The following is a 21,015-nucleotide window of genomic DNA, read 5'->3' on the forward strand; positions in this document are numbered from 1 at the left end:
TGGTACAAGAGGGGGAGGAGAGAGAACTTAATCTGTTCAAGTTTCAAACTGGGCAAGGGTCTTTCTTGCAGGAAGTTTACAGACATTCCAGATTCAAATCTAAAGTGATTTTGCCTAAGGAGAAACTCTCACTACCCATCAAAAACATGCCATCTGAACAGGGAAGGTGATGGCAAGATTGGGCAGGCGCTGTGGAGAAGACCTCTGCTGGACGTCGTGCCTTTTTAGCTCTGCAATCACAGGATCTGCAAGAGCATCCACCTGCGCCCAGCAGCACATTCCGCCCGCCTCCCTTCCCCAACCCACCTGGCCACTGTAGGACCCCTCGCACCCCTGGCCCTTTGTTACAGGCTGACATCTGCCCCAGCAGAGTCAACTGTCAGCGCCTTGCACGTGAATGAGGGAAGCGGTGTAACCTGGGGTTCCATCCCTTCCCGGGTCCCTTCCAGCTTTCGCCTAGCTCCGGAGCATCCAACCATCTCAGGTCCAGGGCGTGCGTTCCCAAGGATGCTCGGCCCTCTCCCAACCCGCGGCCTCCTCCCCTCTCTCCCGCGGCTGCCGCTGCTGCCGCGAAAACCAGGAGAACTGGAATGCGCGCGGCGAAGCGCCGCTCTCGCGGCGGCACTGGGCATGCTCCGCACCCGGGGCCGGTTTCGGCGGCGGGGCGGACGCTCCCTCACTAGCCGGGCGCCCGGGCCAGCCGCCGAGGCTTAGGTGGAGGCTGAGGCTGCCGCGCCGCGCCGCGGGAGGAGCCTCGCTCGGGCGGCGCGCAGGCACAGATTTGGCGCAGGCCGCGCGCGGGGCGCAGCTCGGGAGCCGTCGGCTGGCGCGCCGGCGCCCCGCTCGCCCGCAGGTACAGACGGCCGAGCGGAAGCGGGGGCCGCTGGGTGGCGGCTACTCTCGAGCCGGCCGGTGGCGGCGGGCCGGGTCCTGCGGGCCTGGAGGAGCCCCGCGGAGCTCGCGGGAAGCCGGGCCGGGGGCGCTGCGCTCGCCAGCGCTCGGAGGGGCGCGGCGGGGCCGCGCACTGGTCGGGAGCCCCGCCTTCTCGCCGCGGCGCTCGCCCTGCACCCGCCAGGCTCCTATGTCCCGCGGCCGCGCTCGACACAAAAGCGGAAGATGCTTGGCAGTTGGGAGTCAGGCTTGCCTGAGCGGGAGGCGCGGTACGCCTCTCCCGGATCTGAGGGCTGTCGCCCGGGCGGGTGGCAATGTTTGCGAGGGCGCGGGGCGCCGCGCCGTTGGGTGAGTTGGGTGGGCGGCGCGCGGGCGGCCTCTTCCCGGCGCCCTCCTCCTCCTGCCGCCGGTGGGGTGGTCCCGGGCTCCCGGCCGGCGGGCGGGCGGCGGCGGCGGCGGCTGCTGCGGGGTCCTGCCTGCCTCGGGGAGGACCGCGATCGCGCCAGGTCCCCTCGGAAGCCGCTGTGCCTGGAAGGGGGTCCGGGGTTAGTGCCTTTCTTGGAGCTGTTACCAAGTGGCTGCCCTGCGTGCTCCCCCTCCCTGCCACCCATCTCCCCGGGAGGAAGCGTATTTAGGGCAACACCGACAATGCTGCTCCCCGCCACCCAGAGAACATACCCGGTGCATTCATGACGTCCCTAATATACGGGAGGAGACGGGGTGGGGGTGGGGAGGACTTCCCTCCAGTCTTTTGCCCTTATGTTCAATGTCATTACGATGTTTGGCTAGAACAAAATGGAAAGACTTAGTCATATGCGTCCATGGCCATGTCTTCAGGCTCCCGCGGCTTGCCAGACCCAGAGCCCCCTTGGTCTATATTTAGCGGCTTCCGAGCAAGCCTTTGCAGCCGGCTTCACAGGTTTCGGGGGCTTCTGCGTGCTGACAATAGACAGCCAGGCTCCGGAAAGCGCCGCCTGAAAGCCAGGTTTGGAAGGCTGTGCGTGTGTATGGGAGATAAGCGATGCGAAATTGGGGTGATCCGTAATTAATGGCTGAAAGCGAAGCTGCTTTTTTCTTTTTTCCCGACCCTCATCTTATTCTGGTGTGTAATGTGTTTTCTTCGATTGCCACTCGGCAGGTTTGAGCCTCTACGTTCAGAATTAAGTCACTAGAAAGGTGATGCAGCCTTCCTGGTGTGTGTGGTAGGAAAACAGACTTGGGAATTTTTGGGGTGTGTGTGTGTGTGTGTGTCTGTGTGTGTGTGTATGTGTCACAAAGAACAGTTACTTCCAAAATGCCCAAAGTTGTATTTTGCTGTAACCGTAGGGGTATGAAGGATGTGGGAGATGAGAGAGAGAGGGGCAGGTTGTGTGTGGTTCCAAGGTGTTTTTTTCTTTTCTTGTGTGCCTCATTTGAGCTTATCTGGTTTGCCTTAGCTCTGGAAGGTGTTATTAAGATGTATTTTTACTGTGCTCAAGCAAATATGTTTATTTAGAGAACAGAGAATGTTATAAGCATAGTATTAGGCCTGACAGGTGTAAATTTTCACTTTTAAGAACTATGTGACCAATATTTAAGAGGCTTGGGGTTTTCTGCAGTGACTTCCATGAAAATAGGGAGGTGCTGAAACTCCCTAGGAGTTATCTCATTGTGCATACTTCATCAGGGGCTGAAGCTACCGAGGGGAGTCCAGCTCGTCTCTGCTGCTGGTCGTTCACCTACATAATGACAAGGCTTCGGGGCTGCACCACTTCTAAAATCCCATGGAGAAGTGTTTGCTGTGACTTATATCAAGTTATGGCGGTGAACCTGTGCATTATTTTGGGGATTTGTGCTACGAGAAGTGTGACATATAGGGGCGAGTATCCTCAGATATGAACTAGATGCTTTAAACTGCCCTCAGCTCTCTTTTATTAACATATCGTTGCCATACGCAGAATCTGTTCCTACTGTTGTTGGGGAAAAATGTTAAGTGGTATCGTTACTGATCTGAGGGTTACAAGGGCTCAGGGCTTGAAGGAAGACGATTACATTCCAAGTTAAGTGTTGAAATTTGGGAGGCCTTTGATTATACTCATCACAAGTCAGTGTTGCAGAAGGACTGACAAGGTCTATACGGCTCAAGTTAATTGAATACTGCGATTAGTTTTTAGCAATATTGCCTTAGTTTCACCTTATTCACATTCAGGGAACTTTCTGAAAGCACTTTGAACACACGGTTGTGCCCATTGCATTGTTTTAATATAAAATTTCTTTCAAAAAGGAAGCAATAGATGAAGTAGCATACATTTCTCATTTCCTTTTATTTTTCCTTTTGAGCCTAGTGTTTTAGTCTTAAACATGATTCTTAAAGGACTAGTTAGTATTGCTCTTTGCCTGCGTGTGCACCCAGAGCGGCCGCTGGGCATGAAAAACTACATGTACTGTATATGTGGGTTTTATGTTATATTGTGGATTGCAAATGATATTACCTGATTGAATGGCAATTGTAGTAAGTACATGAGGTTGTTGCTCTAATAAAATTGTCATAGTCTTAGGAGTTATTTAATTTGGTGTACGTTTGTGTCGTTGTATAACCCAATCATTATAGGTGTCACTAATGTTTTCATTGTTTGTAATAAAAGTCATGCACTGTCAAATTACAGTATTTCTATCCACTTTACATCTTTCACAATAGAATACAAGCCAGTTCTTTCTCCCGGTGAAATTGTTCATCAGAGACAAAAATGAAATTCAAATATTAGTTTGCAAATGCAATTTATAGTTTTGTTAAATAATGTCTAAGGATAATACTGCTTTCATAATGGCTTGTAAAATTAAAAATGAAGTTATAATATTCTCAAATATAATATTACTTTGGTATTTAGTTGAATATGCAGTGCATTTGCAGAAAATGTTACAGAACTTGCTGTTTTCCATTTTATCTTATCAAACTTCTTTTTTGTGTGGTATACATTTATGTGGGCTTGTTGAAGGGGTTTTCAGAGTAATTTCATCAGGTTGTCTTTAAGAAAATATTAAAATTACATTTGAAATAATGTATTGTAATTTGTCCATAAGGTCAGTACACTGTGTATGGACTAGTGTATACAGTTGTAACGAGTCAATTGAATTAAAATAGAAACTGTGACATTTTGAACTTCCAGTGTTTTTTTCTTTATGATTAGCCACAGAAAATGGGAACACCCATTTTTGTTTTCCCTCTGTGTGAACATTATTTTCACTTCCTTAGGGGGAAATCCTTGATGCTGGTCTCACTCTTCCTAACAGAGTTTTCATTTTTAAAATACTTAATGTAGTTGGGAGTACGTCAACTTGGATGTCATAATTCAGGCAATGAACAAAAACGAAGCATGGACTGCCAGTCATTTTCAAGTCCAGTACATCAGCTGAAGGTGTGGCTCTTTCCTGGGTGATTTACAAGTCAAATACACCGCCAAGCCAAATTCATTGTTGGCTTCCATGATGGTTTTCCTCATTCATCTTTTGAAGGTGTTCTCCTGGCCACAGTACTTTGATAGCTTTCTGGTGTGTGAGAAGTTAATTTGAGTGGGAACAGTTCATGATACTTGTTGCTAGCTTCAAGTTATCTGATTATATGCCAAAGCAACAGCTTTTTATATTAATATAAAATATTAAACTTGTCATCAGTAAATAGTTTCTATCACATTGTCTGCCAATCCATCCTACTGATTAACAAACTGCCTGGTTGGGTTTAATGAACTCAGTTATAGTCACAAACAGTACCTCCACACAGGGAACTCACAGAAATATTTTATCATACTGTGCTTTTTAGTCCATTAAATGTTAAGACTCATAACAAAAATCTGCAGTTATGACACCTCCAGTTGTTTATCTTTTGATCACATAGCAGTTAAGTGCAATTCTAAGCTCTGAATCATGGTTAATTGATTTGTAGGAAGTGCCTTAGCTGTGTTAGGATATCGATGTTGTACTCTGTATCCATTCGTTTTTGACAAATTGGAAATAATCATTAAATAAGTGAAACAATGCTTCCTAGAAACTTTCCATCTTAGATAAATTTTCACCTGTCTCTCTTGGCACATTACTTGCAAAATGAATTACATATATTGAAACTTATTTTATTAGGTTCCTATATATTATATATTACAATATTTTGTAATAAAGTTACACACACACACATGTTGTATGTCAGAGTCCAACTATTTCTCTAGAAATATATTTGTGATCTGAAATGACAATTATTGGAAAAATAAGTTTCCATAGTGAAATGCTGTCTTGCATTCTCCTTCTGGTGGGTACAGAGATGTGGAGAGAGCACTGGCTTTTGGTGGATTCCAGCCCTACCTCTTCTTAGCTGTGTATCCCTCACCATTTATGTGCTCCTCAGTTGTTAACTCAGTTTCTTCAGCTGTAAAATGGGTACAATAAGACAGAATATCTTAAAAGATTTGTTTGAGGATAAAATGAGTAAGAGCATGGATAAGTGGCTTGTAAATTGTAAAATTCATGTAAACACAAGAAATCAATATATACATTTTAAGACAGGTACTAATATTTTATATATATATGATTAAATAGGTTATCTAGGTTACCATCCTCTCTAACAAAGGGTATTAAATGGCTATAATTTCCCTACCCCTACCCCTATTGTAATATTGCTTCATTATGCAGATTTGCATATAAAATATGCTAAACTTTCTGTTCTGAAACATACCAGCCCTTTATATATTAAAGTATTTAACAGTTAAGCTAAAAGAGAAGTAACTTATGTCTCCCAACACCATTATTAAAAAAGATTCTAATCTAGTAGAAATTATAAAACTTTGATATTCTCTATTAGTGTTATATTAGTCTCCTGATTAAGATCAAATTTTCTACAAAGATTAATGTTGTACAAAGACTGTCATAGACAGTTTAATAAGCATCAGTCTCTGTGAGGTCAGATATTACACATCTGCTCTGTTTAGAACCACAGAGCATGAATCTCAACTTAATGTCATATTATGACAGAGAAAAAAGAAACCTTAAACAGTGAATGTATTACATAAAGGGAAGACCGCCTCCCCAATTAAACTCAAGTGCTTGAAGAGAAATAAAAAGAATGTGAATTGGTACCTCTTTGAAAATAGATGGTCATTTTCGCTTTTGTTTCACTCTTAAGAGCTGCAGTGAAGACAAAACAGTGCCCAGCTCTTCCAGGTTTGAAGATGCCCAGGTCCTTGGGATGATCAAACCCAGAGGGGCTTGATTTAAAACTGTGATCTTCAGCAACATAATTTTTAGGATAATCACGATTCAGTGTATCTTGGAATCTGTTTCAGAATGTGACCTGTATAACGGGGGACAAATTTATCTTCACTCAGAAAACATTTTGACAATAAATGTAGTTATTTGTATTCAAAGTTATGTGTTGTTGTGGGAACTGCCAATTATAAGTTACCAGAGCAAAATACATGTTACTATAAAAGACCTTAGTGGTTTGTTTGTTTGTTTTTGGATAAAAGTAAGCAGGTGAGCCAATTATATTTGGTTAAATAAATATATGTAACATTTCTACAAGGTTTGAATGATACAGAAATGTTACTGAATAGGATGTTTACTTTATAACACTAGATGATGGGGGAACAATTAATTCAATCATTGATATTAGAAAATACACTTCTCTTGCCTAGGTAAGGACCAGAGTTTTCTCATCGGTAACATTTTTGGTTTGACACATGTGATTATCGCAACTGTCATTAGAAATTTTGTCCAGTAGATATGTATAAAGAAAACTGCATTTTGTGCATGTTTTATGCAGTTTGTTCTTTTGGTTTAGGAGCCTCCTTATAATGTAAAAATACTTTATTGTATTATCTCTTTGCATTTAAATATGCAATAACATAAACCACAGGTATATATTTACTTTAAGAGTTATAAAATGTGCAGGAATGTGGGTTGTTGGTGTCTTTAAGGAATCAAATAAATATCTAGCTCTCCTCCTCCCCACTCCCCATCTGAGCAAGTTGGGATATTGGAAGGGAAAAATATAAATAAGTGACTGCCATGGGCAAAAATATCAGTTTTGATTAGACATAGCTTGATGTGGCAGTTGAATGACATCCCAGGTCGTCGGCCTTCTTTCCCTCCTCCCTCCCCACAGGGACAGAGCTTTTTCTGAGCTGGCAGAGCCAAGCCTCGCTCTCTGCAGGGAAGATGATCTCCAGAGGAAGAGAGAAGAAGCAAGGCAAGCTGCTCCTTTATTCTTCCGAGGCAGAGAAAGTGAAAAGCTGGAGAGAGGCCAGCAGTGTTACATTAATTAAGTTCCCTTCGCCTGGAAGGAAATATCAGAATAGAGAAGAAGTGTTCCCCATTGGCATGGTTTATAAAGAATTCTAGTTGATAGAATTCTGGATATAGTAGCTTTCACAGTGCTTTGCTTGGTAGTTGAGCTCTTTAAATATTTCATGGTATTTTGACACCACATCAAGAATTATCAAGGTAGTGTCTAATGCCCTGGTTGATTTATAGCAAGTATGGTCTATGAAATTCAGATTTATGTATAGCCAACTTTAAAATAACTTACCCTTGACATTCTTCCCCTATTTCTCATGTTATTCTTTAACTGCCAATAATTGGATCACTTTGTAAGTGGTGAGAATTAGACATAAAAAAGATGACGTCAAAATCTGACTTCCCAAACCATATATAAGTGATCCAGGCTAGCTGTTATTCACAGCTGTTTCTACCTCAGCGTAAATGATTAGATTTTGGTGGCTGTTTGATGTTTCGCAACTAGTAGGAGGAATCATGGACACAGTAAAGAAAGAAGAGAAAGATTGCATTTCTAAATAGATATGATTTGACTCTAAGCATGACTACTCAACCTAAAAATGCTCACTTTTAAAAATAAATTTTATTCTCTATCACATATTTTATTTGGACTTTCAAATATTAGAGTAATATAGCAGTCATTACCTTCAACAGTATAGAATGATGTAATTTCCAGAAAGAGCAACCTTTTTGGTAGCTCCAAATGTAAAAGAGCCACAGTTCAATCTCTCATCTCTAACACAGTCTTCACTGGTGTGGAGCCTTGTTCTTGGGGTCATGGAGAAACTGAATAAGGAGGAAGAGGAATCCTCCAGAAAGACAGAGAAGTGTTATATAAAAAGTCTCAGAGACAGTAAAAATTATCTCATTAACTCGGGACATGGAAGGTTGATGCAGAAAGGCTGGGGCTTGTAGCATCTGGATCGGATTATTTGTGTTGCTTAACTTGGGTTGAAAAAGAGTAATGTTAAATTCATAGCAGGTGCATAGATATATTATGGCACCTCTAGCCAAAGATATACGCAATTATGAATTACGTTTTCAGAGTAGCTAATTATATGAGAACTGTTCATAATACTAAAGCTAAGAAGATAATCAAGGCAAATAACTATATTGAATGTGATACCCAGCACACATACCCACTCACAAATGTGAGAACACAGTGTTTATGTCAGGGTTTCAAGAGTTGTATTCTTTATATGTTACTTTTCCACTAAATATATCACATATATATAACATTATGCAGAAGAAAAGCATGCCTTTCCATTCTTGAAAAGAATAGTATATATTTATTTTGGAGTGAAGTTCATTAATTAGCTGAATGCATGACTTAAAGTTAACAAAGGTCGTTCATCATGGAATGTAGATTACACAGATTTTGTTCAGCCATACTTATGTTTTCTCTTCTTTAAGTTTGAGATTTGTTTGTTTTCAAAAGTAATGCATGCTCATTGAAAATTCAAAAATACAGAAATGATTAAAAGAAGTTAAAATTCATGCATGGTTGCAAGCCCCAGAAATGACTATATTTTAGCAGAAATGTCAAGCGATACACATTTTAAATTTAGAAAAAATTGTTCATACTCTGTTTAGTTACCTATTAACATCTCATATAATTAGCATTTTTAGTGTTTTTTTTCCATAGCTTTATGTAACATTATTTACTTACATCAGCCTTCGGAGATTGATGACATTTTCATTTTTGGTAGTTATATTTAATGCTGTAATTAAGATCCTAATAACTAAATAATCATCATCAGATTATTTACTCTAGATTACTTCCTAGAAATGTATGTTTTCAAGGTTGTTGATATATGTTGTTCATTTGTCTTCCAGAAAGATTATATAATTTATATTTCTCTCAGCAACGCAGGAGTGTGCCAATTTTCCCGTGATTTCAACAACACTGGGTGTTGTAATGAGAAAAAAAAAACTTCCAGTTACATAGGGGAAATACTGTGTTTTCCTCTAATTCATTAGCTTCTCTATTAATATTTCTGAGGTTAAATATTTTATAATTTTGTTGTCCACATCTAATTTTTTGTGAATTATCTTTTTATATCTTATACACATTTCTCAATTTATCTATGTTCCTTTTTAAAAAATTTATTTATATTGTTTGTCTATAGTAATTATGTCACTCTTTGTCATGTCTTAACAGCTTATATGTCATTTTATTTGTTCCTATTTTGGGAGCATAATTCTAAAGCTTGAAGTTAGACTTATTTGTCCTACAGGAATTCTTCTTTGAGGAAACATTTTACTGCTTGCTGATTTCGTGTGTCTCAGTAGTAAATACAGCAGTGGAGCAAATGGTTGAGAAAATAGCTTCAAAGCTATACCCCAACTGACTGAGTTCATATCCCAACTTTATCATTTTCTTAGTGAGTGGAGAATTTACCACTAAGTGTCATTGTTAACACAGGGGAAACAATAATTCCTGTGTCTTCAGGTTGTTGTGAGGGTGAATTAAGAGAACATGGACTTTAAATACGTAGCAGAGTATGTGGTGTATTCATGATTACAACACACACTAGCTCTTTACGCTGTGAAATAATACAGATGCCAGATGCTTTTCTATAATTCTGGGCTTGCCTTTTCCCAGATGAGGCATAGTTACGCACCTGCATAGACTCCAGGACCACTGTGTGAAAAGGCAAGATGTTTGTGGCAGTCTGGGGCTCATGGGTGCAAGTGCTTTGTGTGTGGTTCTGGCAGTTTACTGTGTATTCTTCAGGGATGCCTCACTTCTCAAGTTCAAGTTCCTTGGGAAGAGTCAGGACACTGTTTTTAGGCAAACACATGATTTTCTACCTTCTCCCCCTGCTCCCAGGCACACATTCCTTCTCTCTGGTCACATAGGACCATGCTTCTCCCCAGCCTCACTCCATACTGGTAATCTGTCTTTTAAAATAATTGATCCACAAATCATTGGATAGTAGTAGGCATGTAACAAATAATTAATCATTTGGGGCAAAAATGGTTCCTGAACCAAGATTTCTTTGCTTGCTCTGGGTTGGTTTTGGGTACCAGACACTGCAGCACCCTGGAGGGACCATTGCCTTAGGATGCCGAGTTCTGGGATCTAAATCATGCTTGGCACTTGCCTTCTCTTGTGACTTTGCTTCTTTGCCTATTTTGTCATGTGTTCATTGGGATAACAACTCACAGGGCTTTGGTGGATGTGCTGTGATAATTTAGGTGAAAATGCTTTGTGAAGCTTAATCATAACGAACATTTAAGTATATTCTCTGGAACTTTTGGTGCACTTCAAAAATACAGTAATGGTGGGGGTAAGAGTTCGAGTCAAAAGATTTTCTTGCCTATAAAACTAAATCTCTGAATTTCATTACTAATATCGTTATAAAATGCCCACTTCCATAATGGCTGTAAAGATATTGCCACATTTCATGCTACTGTGTATTGCCTAAAGAATTCTCCTTTATCCATCCGTAGAAGTAATTCTTGTTATTTCTTCATACTGCTTCAAATATTGTAAGTTATACAAAATTGGCCCAAAAAGTTTCTTGTGTTTTTTTCTTGTGGCACAGATATTTGCTGCTTAAAGATGGGAGTTGAATGAAGCCCTATTGTCCCTCAAGAGTGCAGTCTGTAGAAATGTCTCCAGAATATTATTTTCTGTGTTGGTGGACTGCCGAGTCTGGCACCTGTGAGGCTTTATCAGAACAGTTTTAGAAGTGTGAACCATAGATGGCTTCCAGTTTTTGAGCATATTTCCTTAAATACTTTGAACAAAATTGCACAGAATTCTTATCGCTCTAACTCTAGCCTGCCAATAGGAAGAAATCATGTGTAAGTTAAAGAAATCTAATTTATTCTCGATTCCCAAAACTTTCGAAGGAAGTAAAGAAGTCAAGTTAAACATTCCTCAATGAGTATGTTACTTAGTGAGTTACAAGGTTTTAGGTACTTGAGAGGGTATGCTAATCTTCGTTTTGCTGACTGCCTATAGCAATTTCAGATATGACCTCCTTTCCTTATAAATCAAAAGTCTTCTTTCAGCAGTTTAGCACAGGTTGTGTGATAAACTGTACCGTGACACCGTAATTCCTGTTGCCGCAGTTGAGGGGACTCATGGAGTGTACTTAGCTTGTACTTGTGGACATAGGAAAGAAGCAGACTGTCAGAGGATAGAACCAAGATGATGGCTGGAGGAAATTAATGTTCAGGCATCATCCTTCTTCCTCTGCAAATATAGGCGATGGATGTGGAAGGCTGAGGATGTTCTCATGAGATAGGAGCTGGGAGTCTGGTAACACCTAGTAAGTGCAGGAATTTCAAGAAGTGGGAAGGTGCAAGGTAGCTTAAACATTTTAGAAACAAAACTATTATAATGGGCAAGTCCACTGTTTATTGATTTATGCATTCATTCAACAAACTGGACAAATTTAATTTTAAAAGAAACAAGAAGTTATAAATAGTAGCCAGCAGCAAGCTCTGGATGTATATACCTCCAACGCTACATAATCTGTCCCTCTCTGAATGGTATTTTTCTAGTTGAAGGGTAGCTATTTCTATCCTTTTCAAACATAGATTTCCAACTGAGATGGCTGTGCAGCCTTAATTCCATCACATCTCTGAAATCCTTCCCTTTCTCCATGTGCCGATTCTCTTAAAATGCATTAATTGCTACTAGGATTCAAGATCTTTCAGTAGTAAACATAAATACTTTATGTTTACATAGTAATAATATGAGTTTATATGGCTTCCTTGTGGCCTGATAAATCGTGCATTTTACAGTAGTGCAGTCAGACCTACAGAATGGCGGGCGGTGCAGAGCCGCAAGTGGGAGAGCTGGTGACGGGGCTGGATAAAGCGCTGTCTTAAGTTGAACAGAGTGTGGGAGGAAATATAAGCAAAGTTATTCCGTAGAATTTTATAGCATGTTAGTCTTTACAAGTGCTTTCTCATATTTTATCTCTTGAAAGGGAGGATAAGAATTTTGAAAGCAATGTAACAGATTTTTGGACCAGTAGTAGATTTCGTCGTGTTCACTGACTCTTGGAATAGCCTTAGGTGATATTCATCTGATTTTAAATATACATGCTGTTCCTTACAGTTATTTATCATTTTAGCTAATTGAGATGTGGTGGGCTGGGATTTGGTGGCTATGTGAATTCTTTTTTAGAAAGAAGGTGCTATCTAACTCCAAAGATGTTTTTTCTTTTTCTTTTTCTTTCTTTTTTTTTTGCAGTTTCTCTCAAGGTCTTTGATACTTACACAGTTGTGTGTTGTCCTTTGCCCTTCCTTTTTCTTTTTATTCTTTAAAGCAAATTGCTTTGTGGATTATGAGGGAAGATATTTCTTGTTTGCTGTAGCTTATTAATTTTCAATATGTATACCCAGGACTTATGTTAAATTGTTACTTCTACTACAGAAGTGATTTCAGTTTTTCTGCTGAATAGTTTTCATATTAGTAGAGCATTGTTACTTACATGTTTACTGTCGGCATAGCTTTGAAGATAGGTATTTCTGGTTATTTGGAGAAATGTAGGACTGTTCGTACATTGATTAGAAGGCACTGAGAAGACAAATAAGGTAGGCTAGTCATCTAATATCAGCACGTGGTGCTATACTCTTTGCATGAAACCATTGGCATGTGGAAAAGTTCGCCATCATCAACAAGCTGCGTGTGCTTACTAGGCTTAAAAATATGGACACAATGTAAGATGTCAGGTTTTCTGATGTGCAGATGTGTGATGTTATAGAGAATATTATGATGTCAGAAGAATTTGTGAAGCTGTTCATGAATCACCAGGAGAAGATGGTAGAACGTTCTGACAACAGATTCACAGACCGTGCTGTAGCACTGAGTGGATAATTGAGTACCACGTGGAAGGGCGTAAATATTTCCTAAGGGCACAGATATTTCCAAATTTATTAACATACTATATCCCCTTTCATCTCAGAAGTTCAGGAAAACTTGTCCAATGTCAAGTGATAGTGCATCCTGTCTTTGGAGGGATTCCACCAAATTTTTCCAAGACCGTCACAGTTGGCTCAGGCTGCCCTAATACTACAAATTGTGTGGCTTAAGCAACATTTATTTCTCACAGTTTTAGAAGCTGGAATGTCTACAATCAAGATGCTGGCAGATTTGTTTCCAGGTGAGGGCACTCCTCCTGACGTGCAGATGGCCGCCTTCCTGCTCTTTCCTCACATGGCGTTTTGTAGAACTCTCATCTGTTTTCTTAGAAAGCTACTGATCCCTTCGTGAGGACCCCATCCCCATCACCTAATCTAACACTAATTACCTTCCAAAGGCCCTGTTTCCAAATGCCATTGCCACGGGGGCTAGGGCTGCGTCATATTACTTTGGTGGTGGGTGGGGAGAAGACGCAAACATTCAATCCATAACAGAGACCACAGGGTGAAACCAGCAAGGTACCCAGTGTCAAGGAAGGCCAACCTCTGGTGGCAGATTTTGGAACTTTGGTATTGAATTATTCCCTAAATGAATGATAATTCCTGACGGATAACGTGAAGCTCTTTGAGCTGTTTTGTTAATAAGTGATTATTCAGTTCTCTTTAAATGTTTAGCTTTGATTTATAAAATTTGGAATGTGATACACAGAACAATATGGTATATAGAGTACCTAGACCCACATGTCTATATTTATTAACATATGGCATTCCAGAGTTCCTTTTTATGTGTATTTTTCAAAATTGCATGGATGCTTCTCATCTTGGTTGAACCTCCCACTTCTTGCCACCTTCAGTCTTAAGAGGCTGATCCAGCTGTCTCATTGCCCACCAGGGTTTCTGCAGCAGGCTCCTGCCTGGCCACCCCACTGTGAGCTCATCATTCCTACAGCTGTCCTAGGGCTCCTTCTAATTCACTCACATCTTGCCTTTGTTTATAACCCTAGCGGTGACAACCAGCAAAAGGTCCACCTTCTTTCTATTTTATCTCCCCTCTCTGTTCCCGGGTTTATTAGGCTGCAGCCACTTTGGCTGCCCGTCTCTGCTGATCATCCTGCTAAAGCAAATGTTTCTGTCCTAACAGTTATCCTTTTGATCTTTTTCATAACATATGAGTGATAGAAATCATCTTATTTATTTGTTTTATTTATTTATTTGTTGGCTTATAGGTTTATTTCCTTATTTCCTTCCATTAGACTGCAACCTCCTTGAAGGTTGGTCATTAAAATGACTTTAAAATTGATCATTTACTGATATAGTACACATAGGAACTCACAAGCATTAATGTATACCTGGCTTCTAAGTAGCTGCCTTATGAAGGATAAAATTTTAATATATGGTCATCAAGTCATATAATAGATAGATGTTGAAATCAGAAGACAAGACAGAAGACAGATAGTGTATCTGAAGGGATGTGAGAGATCAATATGAAGATGAGTTTGTAAGAGCTGCCTGCCTTTCCATGTACAGATGTAATATAGTGCTTTTTGCCTCTCAGGTCACTGCCATGGATTTCCTGGCATCCTCAGGTAGAGCAGGTTGTCTTTCAAAGGCAGGTTATCTCATGATAAATACAGCTATGACAGGTTTTTGTGGCAGGAGGATATGTTAAATATATGAGAATATACTTTTGGTTCATGATTTTAATATGAACCAATATAGAAACAAAAAATAGAACGGTACCAAGTTTATGTTTTTAGGGACCAGTAATCAGTGTCTCAAAAAAAAAAAAAAAAAAAAAAAAAAAAGTAGTGGACTGTGAACTGCAGGAAAAAGTTGATTCTGATGGGAAATTTCAGGCTACTTTTTCAAGACATTATAATGAGAAAGTATAGATGAATAATGGCAAAATTGGAAGTACAAATATATAATTATCAAAATAGATTTATTTTCTCAGATTGAATTTATATTTTTCCTTATCTTTAAATTGAAGTTACTATCTATGACTTGGAATATTGTCAACTAAAAGAAAAGTAAAGTATTTTAAAAGACTATAAAATATTCAGATGCTAATTTTGGCATAAGACCAAAGTGATAAAGGTTGAAAACATTGTGATGTCCTTTATAAAGAAGAAATTTTAATGTGTTTGGGATATGGAGTTTTAAAAATTGCAATGTAATAAAATGTTAGAAGTGAATTCTTGTGACTTCAAGCGTGATATTTTAGTAATTCCATGTTTACTTTTTTTCATCCCATATAAGAAATGTCTGTATCTGAGAATTTATATTAATACAAAATGAAGTATTTGCTTTTATAAACTTTAATATTTCTTGTTTGGACTCCACTATCACGAAATCCCCTGCTTATTTAAATTAGCTGTGCCTTTAGCGAATTATGTCTTTGAAATATAAACCTGCACATAGAAATGCTTGAAGGTATCAAATGTGTCATTAGATTGGGGAGGTTCCTTTGGCCTAACAAGAGTATTTTAAGGTAGTTCCCCTTTGATGTTTACATTGTGGCTACCCACTCAAACACTAATTTAGATTGAGTTGTTTCTCTCTTGGAGCACTGAATTGGCTACATAGCTGTGCATCTTTAGTGTTTGAATCTGCTCTCAGTTATATCTTGAAATCACTAACTCAGTTTTGTCCTAGAGAGACATTTGGAGGTTTGTAACTGAAAATGTGTCACCTGTGGTGTGTCTGGGTACAGGTCGTCTCAGGACTCGGTGGAAGGTGGCATTCTGGCCCCTTCTCCCTATCTTCAGCTGCATGATTGACATTCTGCCTGCTGTCTGGTAATTCCAGCTTTTGGCTTTGAGTCTTACAGAAAGAAGGAAAACGGCTTTCATCTGATTGTTTACCAAGGGTGGTACATGCCTTGTAAAGTTTTCTATTTAAGAGTCATTCTAGCGGCTGGGCGTGGTGGCTCACTTCTATAATCCCAGCACTTTGGGAGGCTGAGGCAGGCGGATCGTGAGATCAGGAGTTCAAGACCAGCCTGGCCAACATGGTGAAATCTGTCTCTACTAAAGATAGAAAAATTAGCTGGGCGTGGTGGTACCTGGCTGCAATCCCAGTTACTTGGGAGGCTGAGGCAGGAGAATTGCTTGAACCGGGACTGAGGGGTTGTGGTTGCAGTGAGCTGAGATTGCACCACCTCACTTCAGCCTGGGTGACAGAGCGAGACTCCATCTAAAAAAAAAAAAAAAAGAGTCATTCTGGGAATTCTGGGAATTTGAAGAATACACAACCAGGCCTACATTGCTGTGTTGCAAGTAGTAGGTAGGATCATGTGAAGTTTCTGACAGGTGACTATGTTTGACCTATAAAAATGTTCTAATTATTTTCATTCTCCTCAATGGAGGAACTGATTAACAATTGAAAATAACATGTATTCCTTTCTTCCCCTGAAATTCTTCATTTGGTTGCTTGACAAATAAGAATTCTCTTGTGTTTTCAAGTACTAAGGGAGATGTGCCAACTCTTAGGTCATGGGGGAAACCATTGATTGGATTAAGGTTGGCAAGGCTGGAAAGAATTAGCTTAAGTCCCTGAGCAATTTAAAGAACTGTGGGCCAGTATGCTTGGCCCTGGGGAATGGGGTGCACGCAGTCACTCTCTGTCACAGGCAAATATTCTTATCTTCGTCAACCTTCTACCTTTCCTGGGTCTTTTAGCCTAGCTGAAAAGTTGTAACTTTGGCCTCTAAGCTATAGTAGGTTTAATTAAAGGACAGATGCAATGTTCTAATATTTACAATATTCTATTTTCTAAGTTTCAACAACATTTTGTTTTTGTACTTTGAAATGTCAGATGATTATTCTAAGTGAGGTTAGAATTAATTTAAGAATGCCATTCATTTATAAAATTGAAGCCCTCAAGTCTTGTCCAAATGTTTACTTCAAATTGAATATGTTGGTAATACCAGGTTAAAAGCATTAAAATATAATTTAACATCCAAGGAGATGAGTAAGCAATTCATGAAAACTGTCAATTTAAAACATCTCATTTATACATACCTTGATATAATGTGTTGAAAATAGTACTTTACTTTTGTGACTTCCTCCACAAAGCCCATAACCTCAGTCTAATCATGTGGAAAACATTCTACAGAGTGCCTGACCTGTATGCCTCAAAACTGTCAAAGGCATCAAATACAAGGAAAGAAACTGAGAACCGAGAGGAGCCCAAGGAGACACGATGACTAAATGTGGTGTGGTGTTTTGGATAGGGCCCTGGGACAGTAAAAGAACATTAGGGAAAATTACATAAGTCTGAATGAAGTACGAACTTTAGTTAATAATAATGTATCAATACTGGTTCATTAATTTTAACAAATGTGCCATACTAATCTAAGATGCTTATAATAGGAGAAATTAGGTCCTAAAAGGTAAAATTTATTTCTTGTTTACAACGTAATTTTTAAACTAGAAGTTTTTTTTTTTAATGCTTGCTCAAACTTTTAAATACCTCTGTAAAGGGAAAGATGTTTTGTTTGATTTTAGTGGGGTTAGACTATGTCCCAATATTTTAGAATTATCGTTCAAATTGATTTCTAATTAAATAGTAAATCAACCTAAAATATTTTATCACTTACATCCTGGATTTTGGCAAAGGTGAGGGGAAGGAGAATAAGTACTCAAAATTATTTTGAAAAGCAATAGAATGGAAAATGTCTTATTTGATGGTGGCTTGGAATCAAAAGAAACAGATAACTTGATCTTTATAAAATTGCTCAGGTATTTTGTTTAGAGTATGGCTTTTTATAGAAGCAAAGAGCATTTTCATCATGTTTTGAAATTACTTTAACAAATGAGTGGGGAATGCTATCTTCTTTCCATTTACAAGGCCAAAAAATGTAATTACTCTTTAAGAATCATCTTACTGATAATCTGAAGATAAACTTTTAATGCCTCCTCACCAGCCCTTTTACCCAACCCATGTAATCCTTAGAAAGTATACATAGTTAGGGTTGCTAGATTTAGCAAATGTAAATACAAGATGTCTACTTTACTTTGAATTTCATATAAACCATACTCTTTTTTTTTTTTTTGGTGTGATTATGTTCCAAATATTGCATGGCACACACTTGTACTAAACAATGGTTTGTTGCTTTTCAGAAAACCAAATTGAACTTGATTTGTTCATGGTTCAATCTTGGTAGATTACATGCATCTAGGAATTTTTCTATTTCTTTTATGTTTTCCAATTTTTTGGTATATAGTTATTCATAGTAGTCTTGAATGACCTTTTATCTTTCTGTGGTATGAGTTGTAATGTCTCGTTTTTCATTTCTGGTTTTATTTGGTTATTAAATAACCAAATAAATTACTATTTGGTTCTTCTCTTTTATCTTGTTTGGTCTAGCAAAATATTTGTCATTTTATTTATCTTTTGAAAAGAACTCAACTTTTTGTTTCATTGATATTTTATATTTTTGTCTCAGTTTCATTTATTTCTGCTCCAACATTTTTTTTTCTTATACTAATTTTGCGTTGGTTTGTTCCTGCTTTTCTGGTTCCTTGAGGGGCATTTTTAGGTTATTTATTTGAAATCTTTCTACATTTTTGATGTAGACATTTATTGCTATAAACTTCTTTGTACTGCTTTTTTTGTATTCCATAGGTTTTGGTATATTGTGTTGCGTTTCCATTTTTATTTACTTCAATAAATTTTAAAATTTTCTTCTTGATGTCTGTATTGACCCATTGGTTATTCAGAAGTGTGTTGCTTAATTTCCATGTATTTGTAGTTTTCAAAGTTCCTCTTTTATTGATTTCTAGCTTTGTTTCGTTGTGGTCAGAAAATGTACTTGATATGATTTTATTTCTAAAAATTTGTTGGTACCTGTTTAGTGGCCTAACATATGGTCTGTTCTGAAGAATGTTCCACGTGCTGATGAGAAAAAATGTGTATTCTGAAGCTGTTGGATGAAATGTTCAGTAAATGCAGTTAGGTCTGTTTGGTTCAGAGGGTAGTTTAACTCCAGTGTTTCTTTGTTGAATTTCTGTCTGTCCATTGTTGAAACTAGACTGTTGAATTCTACTGCAGCCTATTTCTCCTTTTAGATCTATTAATATTTGCTTTATGAAAGTGGGCACTTTCCTGTTGGGTGCATATATATTTGCAATTATTATATCCTCTTGCTGAATTGACCCAAAGATCGTTATGTAAGGATCTTGTTAGTCTCTTTTTTATAGTTTTTGACTTAAAGTGTATTCTCCTTGATATAAATGTAGCTACTTCTGCTCTTTTGTGGTTTCCATTTGCACGGAAAACCTGAACAGACCAATAACAAGTAATGAGAGTAAATCAGTAATAGAAAGTCTCCCAAAAGAGAAAAGTTCAGGGCTGGATGACTTCATGGATGAATTCAAATGTTTAAAAAAACTAATACCAATTTTATTATATTATTATTATGTATTATTATTATTTTTTTTTATTTATGTATTTTTTTGAGGACGGAGTCTCGCTCTGGCCGCCCAGGCTGGAGTGCAGTGGCCGATCTCAGCTCACTGCAAGCTCCGCCTCCCGGGTTCACGCCATTCTCTGCCTCAGCTCCCAGTAGCTGGTACAGGCGCCCGCCAGTCGCCGGCTTAGTTTTTTTTTTTTTTTGTATTTTTAGTAGAGACGGGGTTTCACCATGTTAGCCCAGGATGGTCTCGATCTCCTGACCTCGTGATCCGCCTGATCTCGGCCTCCCAAGAGTGCTGGGATTACAGGCTTGAGCCACCGCGCCCGGCAAATACCAATTATTTTAAACTAGTCCAAAAAATTGAAGGGGAAGGAATTTTCCAAGCTCATTCTATGAAGTCAGCATTACTTGAATACCAGACAAGGAAACAACAACAAAAAATAACACTACAGGCCATTATCTCTGATTAACATATATATAAAATCCTCAACAGAGTACTAGCATACTGAATTCAGAAGCACATCCAAAAGTGCTTTTATACACCATGATCAAGTGAGATTTGTCCCAAAATGCAAAGATGGGTTAACATATGCAAATCAATGATTATGATGCATCACATCAACAGAATGGACAAAACACTATATGATTATCTCAATAGATGAAGAAAACATTTTGATAAAATGTTCAACATCCTTCATGATAAAACTTTCAACAAATTAGTTATAGAAGGAACGTGCCTCAAAACAACAAAGGCCGTATGTGACAAACCCACAGCTAACATCACAGCGAATGGGCTAAAGTTGAAAGCCTTTATTTAATATCTGGAGTAAGATAAGGATACCCACTTTCTCTACTTTTTTTCAAGATAGTACTGACACTTCTACCCAGAGTGATTAGACAAGAGAAAAAAATAAAGTGCATCCAGATTGGAAAGGAAGAAGTCAGATTATCCACTGTCTGCAGATAACATGATCTTACATTTAGAAAATTTAAAGAAACCACCAAAAGTTACCAAAACAGGTATATAGAGGAATGGAATAGAACAGAGGCCTCAGAAATAATGCCACAAATCTACAACCATCTGATCTTCGACAAACCTGACAGAAACAAGCAAAGGGGAAAGGATTCCCTGTTTAATAAATGGTGTTGGGAAAACTGGTTAGCCGTATGTAGAAAACTGAAACTGGACACCTTATACAGTAATTAACTCAAGATGGATTACAGACTGAAACATAAGACCTAAAACCATAAAACCCTAGAAGAAAACCTAGGCAATACCATTCAGGACATAGGCATGGTCAAAGACTTCATGACTAAAACACCAAAAGCAATGCCAACAAAAGCCAAAATTGACAAATGGGATCTAATTAAACTAAAGAGCTTCTTCACAGCAAAAGAAACTATCATCAGAGTGAACAGGCAACCTAGAGAATGGGAGAAAATTTTCCAATCTATCCATCTGACAAAGGGCTAATACCCAGAATCTACAAGGAATTTAAACAAATGTAACAAGAAAAAACAAA

At 38.8% G+C, this 21,015-nt stretch overlaps 1 protein-coding gene across 1 annotated transcript in view; it reads left to right on the plus strand.

The window, feature by feature from the left end:
- Nucleotides 1–1,662: 1,662 nt before the first annotated feature.
- LOC108539674 (catenin delta-2-like) overlaps nt 1,663–21,015 on the plus strand; it is a 547,588-nt gene continuing 528,235 nt past the window's right edge. The window contains exon 1 of the mRNA XM_017888551.1: nt 1,663–1,876. The gene's annotated coding sequence lies outside the window, so the exon portion shown is untranslated. The remainder of the gene's footprint in view (nt 1,877–21,015) is intronic.

The sequence above is a fragment of the Rhinopithecus bieti genome, unplaced genomic scaffold, assembly GCF_001698545.2.
Source record: "Rhinopithecus bieti isolate Rb0 unplaced genomic scaffold, ASM169854v2 scaffold_17184, whole genome shotgun sequence".
NCBI classification, from domain to species: Eukaryota; Metazoa; Chordata; class Mammalia; order Primates; family Cercopithecidae; genus Rhinopithecus; species Rhinopithecus bieti.